The 7,397-nt window shown below is 44.0% G+C and overlaps 1 protein-coding gene and 1 pseudogene across 7 annotated transcripts in view; one reads left to right on the top strand and one right to left on the bottom strand.

Annotated features, from left to right (window-relative positions):
* Positions 1 to 4,748: 4,748 nt before the first annotated feature.
* LOC110742926 lies at positions 4,749 to 7,185 on the bottom strand (annotated as a pseudogene). The gene has a single exon (XR_002521259.2). The product of XR_002521259.2 is annotated as a putative uncharacterized protein encoded by LINC01006 (transcript).
* RNF32 (ring finger protein 32) overlaps positions 7,165 to 7,397 on the top strand; it is a 36,375-nt gene continuing 36,142 nt past the window's right edge. For 2 of the 6 annotated variants that reach the window (XM_009204298.4, XM_009204304.4), the window contains exon 1: positions 7,301 to 7,389. The gene's annotated coding sequence lies outside the window, so the exon portion shown is untranslated. Of the gene's footprint in view, positions 7,390 to 7,397 lie in introns of all 6 variants that reach the window. The other 4 variants (XM_009204305.4, XM_009204300.4, XM_017957368.2 and 1 more) reach the window with 3 other exon arrangements.

The following is a 7,397-nucleotide window of genomic DNA, read 5'->3' as shown; positions in this document are numbered from 1 at the left end:
TAAAGGACCTCTTCAAGGAGAACTACAAACCACTGCTCAGTGAAATAAAAGAGGACACAAACAAATGGAAGAACATACCATGCTCATGGATAGGAAGAATCAATATCGTGAAAATGGCCATACTGCCCAAGGTAATTTATAGATTCAATGCCATCCCCATCAAGCTACCAATGAGTTTCTTCACAGAATTGGAAAAAACTGCTTTAAAGTTCATATGGAACCAAAAAAGAGCCCACATCGCCAAGACAATCCTAAGTCAAAAGAACAAAGCTGGAGGCATCACGCTACCTGACTTCAAACTATACTACAAGGCTACAGTAACCAAAACAGCATGGTACTGGTACCAAAACAGAGATATAGACCAATGGAACAGAACAGAGTCCTCAGAAATAATACCACACATCTACAGCCATCTGATCTTTGACAAACCTGAGAGAAACAAGAAATGGGGAAAGGATTCCCTATTTAATAAATGGTGCTGGGAAAATTGGCTAGCCATAAGTAGAAAGCTGAAACTGGATCCTTTCCTTACTCCTTATACGAAAATTAATTCAAGATGGATTAGAGACTTAAATGTTAGACCTAATACCATAAAAATCCTAGAGGAAAACCTAGGTAGTACCATTCAGGACATAGGCATGGGCAAAGACTTCATGTCTAAAACACCAAAAGCAACAGCAGCAAAAGCCAAAATTGACAAATGGGATCTAATTAAACTAAAGAGCTTCTGCACAGCAAAAGAAACTACCATCAGAGTGAACAGGCAACCTACAGAATGGGAGAAAATTTTTGCAATCTACTCATCTGACAAAGGGCTAATATCCAGAACCTACAAAGAACTCCAACAAATTTACAAGAAAAAAACAAACAACCCCATCAAAAAGTGGGCAAAGGATATGAACAGACATTTCTCAAAAGAGGACATTCATACAGCCAACAGACATATGAAAAAATGCTCATCATCACTGGCCATCAGAGAAATGCAAATCAAAACCACAATGAGATACACCAGGTAGAATGGCGATCATTAAGAAGTCAGGAAACAACAGGTGCTGGAGAGGATGTGGAGAAATAGGAACGCTTTTACACTGTTGGTGGGATTGTAAACTAGTTCAATCATTATGGAAAACAGTATGGCGATTCCTCAAGGATCTAGAACTAGATGTACCATATGACCCAGCCATCCCATTACTGGGGATATACCCAAAGGATTATAAATTATGCTGCTATAAAGACACATGCACACGTATGTTTATTGCAGCACTATTCACAATAGCAAAGACTTGGAATCAACCCAAATGTCCATCAGTGACAGATTGGATTAAGAAAATGTGGCACATATACACCATGGAATACTATGCAGCCATAAAAAAGGATGAGTTTGTGTCCTTTGTAGGGACATGGATGCAGCTGGAAACCATCATTCTTAGCAAACTATCACAAGAACAGAAAACCAAACACCGCATGTTCTCACTCATAGGTGGGAACTGAACAATGAGATCACTTGGACTCAGGAAGGGGAACATCACACACCGGGGCCTATCATAGGGAGGGGGGAGGGGGGAGGGATTGCATTGGGAGTTATACCTGATGTAAATGATGAGTTGATGGGTGCAGCACACCAACATGGCACAAGTATACATATGTAACAAACCTGCACGTTATGCACATGTACCCTACAACTTAAAGTATAATAATAATAAATAAATTAAAAAAAAAATTATCTAGATGTGATCAGGAAACACCCTGTCTCTTGATATATTGAACATATTAGAGCATCAACTGATTCAATTTTTAGAGATATCCAGCTTTAGCCAAACTGGCTGAAACCAGTATATATGTTTATTTCCTAGGTTATTTTAGAGTTTCTACTAATAACCTGACATTTATGCTTTTACAAACCTGTCAAAACTTTCAGTTAAGGCAGAAAAATCACAAATGTCTGAAAGGAGTCCACATTACCCAAACACCTTTGATACAATCAGTATGCCTAATTTCTTTTGGCAACATTTTTAAAGTGGCTAGTATCTGGTGATCACAGTGTAGATAGCATGAATATCTTCATCATGTCAGATATTAAGGCATAGGACATAATTCTTTACCAAAGTGATAAATTGCTTCTAAGTATATTGAATTCAACAACAAAGAATGAATTTGCTCCATTTTTTAAATTCAGAAAACAGTTTTTAAAGGCTCATTTGTTATACCCATGACTTTAAATTATAGAGTAAGAATGAAAACAAGATTTCTCCTCTCTTCTCCAGGGTCGGAAGTGTTTTCATCAGTGTTTCTCTACTACTATTTTAATGTTGACAGGAATGACGTAATCATCTTATGTCTGTCACAGTATTTTTTTTAAATGCACTTTGTCAGAGGAGTGGAAACAACTCATCCTAAGCCCTTTTTCATTATTAAAGACAAAACAGAACTATAATATAATCTCAAGGAAAAAACACACTTCAGTAAGTTCCCACTAGTATACCTGAGACTTTACAGCAACTGCTGCTACAAAACACTAGGAGAGACTGGCAAATTTCCAAACAATTGCTGGTCCTCACATACAGAAAAAAAAAAAAAAAACAGGAAGTGACTTAGAATTCTTTGAAAAAATAATCTGAGTGGAAACAAGTGTATTAGTTTGTTCTCATGCTGCTAATAAAGACACACCCGGGACTGTGTAATTTGTAAAGGAAAGAGGTTTAATTGACTCACAGTTCCACGTGGCTGTGAGGTCTCAAAATCATTGTGGAAAGCGAGCAGGAAGCAAGACAGGTCTTACATGGCAGCAGGCAAGACAGAGCTTGTGCAGGGCCACTCCAATTTATAAAACCATCAGATCTTGTGAGACTTATTCACTATCACAAGAACAGTATGGGGGAAACTGTCCCCATGATCCAATTCTCTCCACCTGGCCCTGCCCTTGACACATGTGGATTAATTACTACATTTCAAGGTGAAATTTGGGTGGTGACACAGCCAAACCACATCAGCAAGTTTAGGAATAGAAATTGGTAATAAATATACAAGTGTGAGTAGAAAGTTAAAGGTAATACTGAAGATTAAGATAAATAAATGGAAGGAGAGATGATTTTTGGTGAAGGTTAAAATTGAAAGCTAAATTAAAGATGAAACCCATGCCACCAATTTTTGCTCCTTAGGTTTGTTTTAGATGTCAACGACTGTGTTAAGAAAGACAAGAGTCAAATATGTACTGAGTAGGTTTTGAGAATATTTAGTAGATAACAAAGGAGAAATGTGAGAGCATTAAGATATTAAAATGTGAGAAGGATATTGAATTAAGAACCATTCTGACCCTACCTAGGCTTCCATTAGTGCAGTATTTAGAGACTAGGCAGGTGGGCAAACTCAAATCCCATGGGTGTGATACATTAAGAATCCATAGGCTGGGCATGGTGGTTCACGCCTGTAATCCCAGCAGTTTGGTAGGCCGAGGCATGAGGATCACCTGAGGTCAGAAGTTCAAGACCAGCCTGGCCAATATAGCGAAACCCCATCTCTATTAAAAAATACAAAAATTAGCCAAGCGTGGTGGCAGGCACCTCTAATCCCAGCTACTCGGGAGGCTGAGACAGGAGAATTGCTTGAACCTAGGAGGCAGAAGTTGCAGTGAGCCAAGATGGCACCACTGCACTCCAGCCTGGGCGACAGAGAGAGACGCTGTCTCAAAAAAAAAAAAAAAAAAAAAAAAAAAATTCCATACAGTGCCAGCACCAGTCTCCAATAACGTGTCTCTAGTGTCATCATGAAAAAAACCCCAACCTCCACAAGATGGACTCCAACTGCCTATTCTAGTATTTGAACACTTTGTCTGAATTGCCTTCTACACAAGCAAAATATAAGACTTTCCCTTCATATCAATGTCTTCCACTTAAATAGTCCACTATTGCCATCCATCTTGGGCTGCTCATGACTCTTTTTGTGACAATGTTTATACAACAGATCTCTTACGGTTACCACATGCAGCTTTCTTCTTAAGCACAGTGGAGTACAGAAGTGCATCTTAATCAGCCAAGCACACCGGTACCCTTCTCCTCATGACTAAGCACAACCTCGTCATCCTTACCATCATGCACCTCTAATTTTCTCTTCCGTCTCCACTATTCCTAGGACATTCAATTAATGATTTTGAAATTCTAAAATAATCATGTGGGTGGCTACACAAATGGCAATGAACAGCACCATGGGGAATGTACTCAATAGCAGTTTTCTGAAGATGCAAACATGCTTTGTATACATGCAGTTTCTTAGGCCCATCTCAAAAAAAATCTTTTTAAAACAAAGGCATAACGTTAAAATATAAATCACTGATGACACGGTATTGGGGACAAGACAGGTTGACTATATATTTTAATTAACCCTATCCAAAATGTTGCATTCTGATCATCTAACTCATTTCGACAGAATACACCATCTTGAAGAAGAATGAATGTATTATTCTTCAAATGTCAACTATGTTAGCTTTGTTTTTGTCAAGAATTAGAAAGCAATAAGGTTAAATTTTCCGTCAAGCCTATACTTAACACAAATCGATTGCACATTTCAAAATAGCTAGAATAACTTGAATGTTCCTAGTGTAAATAGACAGTAAATATTTAAGGGGATGGATATCACAATTACCTTGATTTGATTATATGAATTTATCAAATTATCACATGTACTCCAAAAACACGTTCTTCTAATATGTATCAATAAAAAATAAATTTAAAAATAAAAAATTTAAAATATTTGTAGCTAACTGAAGAATGACCAATTTATTTTTAATAGAAAACATGCAGATAGGAAAACTATCATGAAAATTTAAAACTTGTGAACAAAGGGTAGGAATTTTGAAACGGTAATTTTTCTTAGAACTTTATGAAGTTCAAGAAAAATACCTTAAAACCAATATAAAGAATAGCAGGCACTGGACTAAGCAGTTCACCCACAATATCATGTTTTAATCTCACCACAGCCATAAGGCGGTAATAGCATGCCTAGTTATCATTCCAATTCTTCCTGTTGCAAGTAACAGAAAACCAGACCCCTCTGGCTGGAGCCAGTACGTGAAAAGACTAACAAGCGGGCCAGCCTCAGGGTTCAAATACGTCACCAGGACTGGGTTGCGTCCCAGTCTCATCTCTGCCAGTTCCTGTAGAATCCTCCTTCCAAGGTACACAGGGTGGCTACCATAGCTTCAGGCCCTCACCTCATGATGACAAGACAGCAACACAGCCGCCATTTCATGTCTGTTCTCATTTCCACATTCAGTTCGAATTGAAGAAATTTTCCAGTAGCACCCACAAAAACACTGAGTCCACCTGGTTGGCCTACCTAGACATATCACCAGCCCTGATTAAGTCGCTGTGGTCAGGGGCTTCGATTGTCTCGTTTGCTTAGGCTAGTCATACGACCCATCCCAGGACTGAAGAAGCGCCAGGGCTGTTGCTGGAGAGTGGCTAATGTCCCCTTTACAAATAAGGAGCTCATGGTTTAGGAAGATGAGCTTGCCACAAATCAGATACTTGTAAAATAAGTCAAAATTTGAACTTAAGTCTACTTATCTGAGCCCAAAGTCTTACAACCATTTATGGCTGTTAACCTAACACCTACGTTGAGGAATGGAAGAGTCCTAAGACTGCAAGGATGCTTCCTTTTCTTCCAGATCCAGTCTAAGTTGGTTGGTAATTTCTTCAGACCTTGCTTTCAGGGAAGTTTAAAAAAAAATTACTTGCATTTGTATATTTTCTTTGTATTTTCAGCCAAATTTCTTCTAATTAAAGTACAACATAAATTGAACCAACACAATAAAGTAATCGTCATTTTAAGAAAAAACAAACTTCTACTGATTTCTGCTTCTGGTCATGGAGTGTGAGGGACCAGATTTAAGTTCTTAAACTACTACAAAATCAGACCACAAAATACAATGGTTTCCAGGCATTGGACGACAGGCAGTGCAGGGCTGTGATCCTTAAGAGAAGGGAAGCAGCGAGCCAGGAGTTTCCAGGCCACAACCCAAATGGAGGCCAAGAGAGTAACAGCAGAGGATACAGAGAGAGGGTTCCAGGCGCCAAGACGCAATCCGAGGGGAAGCCCTTCCGTGGAGAGCTGGAGTCCTGGAGCGGCCTTCTCGAGTCTTCCCGAGCAGGTCTGGGCAGCGAGGAAACATCGAGGCTGGAGTGAGCCAACCGGAGAAAGAACAGCCCCGAGCTCACAGGGGCGGGGAAGAGTTCCAGCTCGCGGCAGTCCCTGGGAGGCACAGCGCACTATTTGGGGCGTCGAGTAAAGCACCGGAAGGCTCCGCTCAGGAGCGTGAACAGCACCGCCTGCTGCAAGCCTGGAAAGGAACGCGTTGTCTCGTCACTGCGATGTGTCACACGCGGCTCAGTCACCTCGGGAGCAGGAAAAGGCCAGCGGGCCACGCAGGGATCACCGGGGCCTGCATCCAACGCAAACGGCCAGGCCCACGAAACAGGAAACACAACCCGCAGCGAGAAGCAAAGGGATCCACAGAGAGGGGCCAGGAGTCACGGACGACGCCACGCAGTCGGCGCCCGCGCTTCCGCGGGCCAGGACGCCCGAGAGGCACGGGGGACCGGGGAATGCCCCAGAAAACTGCCCTCGACTAAAAGCGCACCGAAGGGGCGGTGCGCTCGAGACCCTGGAACGGCAACGACCACAGACACGCAGGGAAACGACCGGGTCCCAGGCCCAGGAGGGCGGGCGGCTGAGGAGCGTGGCTGCACCCACAAAGCCGCCAGCGGCTGCGGGCTACAGCGAACCCCGCGCGGGACTCGGCCCTCACTACACGAGTCACTGCATGAGGCCTGGGCGGCTGCACTCCCTTGCGCGTCAGCCCGCGGCGCCCAAACACCCTGCCAGGCAAGCCCCAAAAACGCCCGCAAAGCGAGCCTCGACTGGCACGCACCTGCCTCTCAACGCTGACGGCGGGCGCGGGGCGGAGGCCGGGGAGCATGCGCAATGTGGTGTGGACCGGGCGTGGCAGGCAAGCATGCGCAGTGTGGGCCGGGCGGGGCTGGCGAGCATGCGCAGTATGGGGCAGGGCGGGGCTGGCAAGCAAGCGCGAGGAGAGCCAGCGCGGAGGCGGGCGTTGCTACGGCAACGGCGGGCGGGCGGCCGGGGAGTTGCCAGAGGGAACCGGGGCATACATCCCTGGGTTCCGGTGTTCCCGGCGCAGTCGAGGCACGGAGAGGCTTTGGGGCGGGGGCGGAAAGAAGGGCGGCCCGCCAGGGGGTCCGTGGACTCGCTTTGGCCTCCTCCGAGGCGGGCCGGCGATGGCCGCAGCTGTGAGGCGAGGTCGGGTCCCGTAGCGGCGCGCAACGTCCTCGGGGGACTCGGGGTCCTGGTTGGTTTCCACAGCTCTTCCTGAGGGTACGAAT

This window comes from Papio anubis, chromosome 4, assembly GCF_008728515.1.
Source record: "Papio anubis isolate 15944 chromosome 4, Panubis1.0, whole genome shotgun sequence".
NCBI lineage: Eukaryota > Metazoa > Chordata > Mammalia > Primates > Cercopithecidae > Papio > Papio anubis.
The sequence above is the reverse complement of the archived record's forward strand: the minus strand, read 5'-3'. Positions and strand labels throughout refer to the sequence as shown.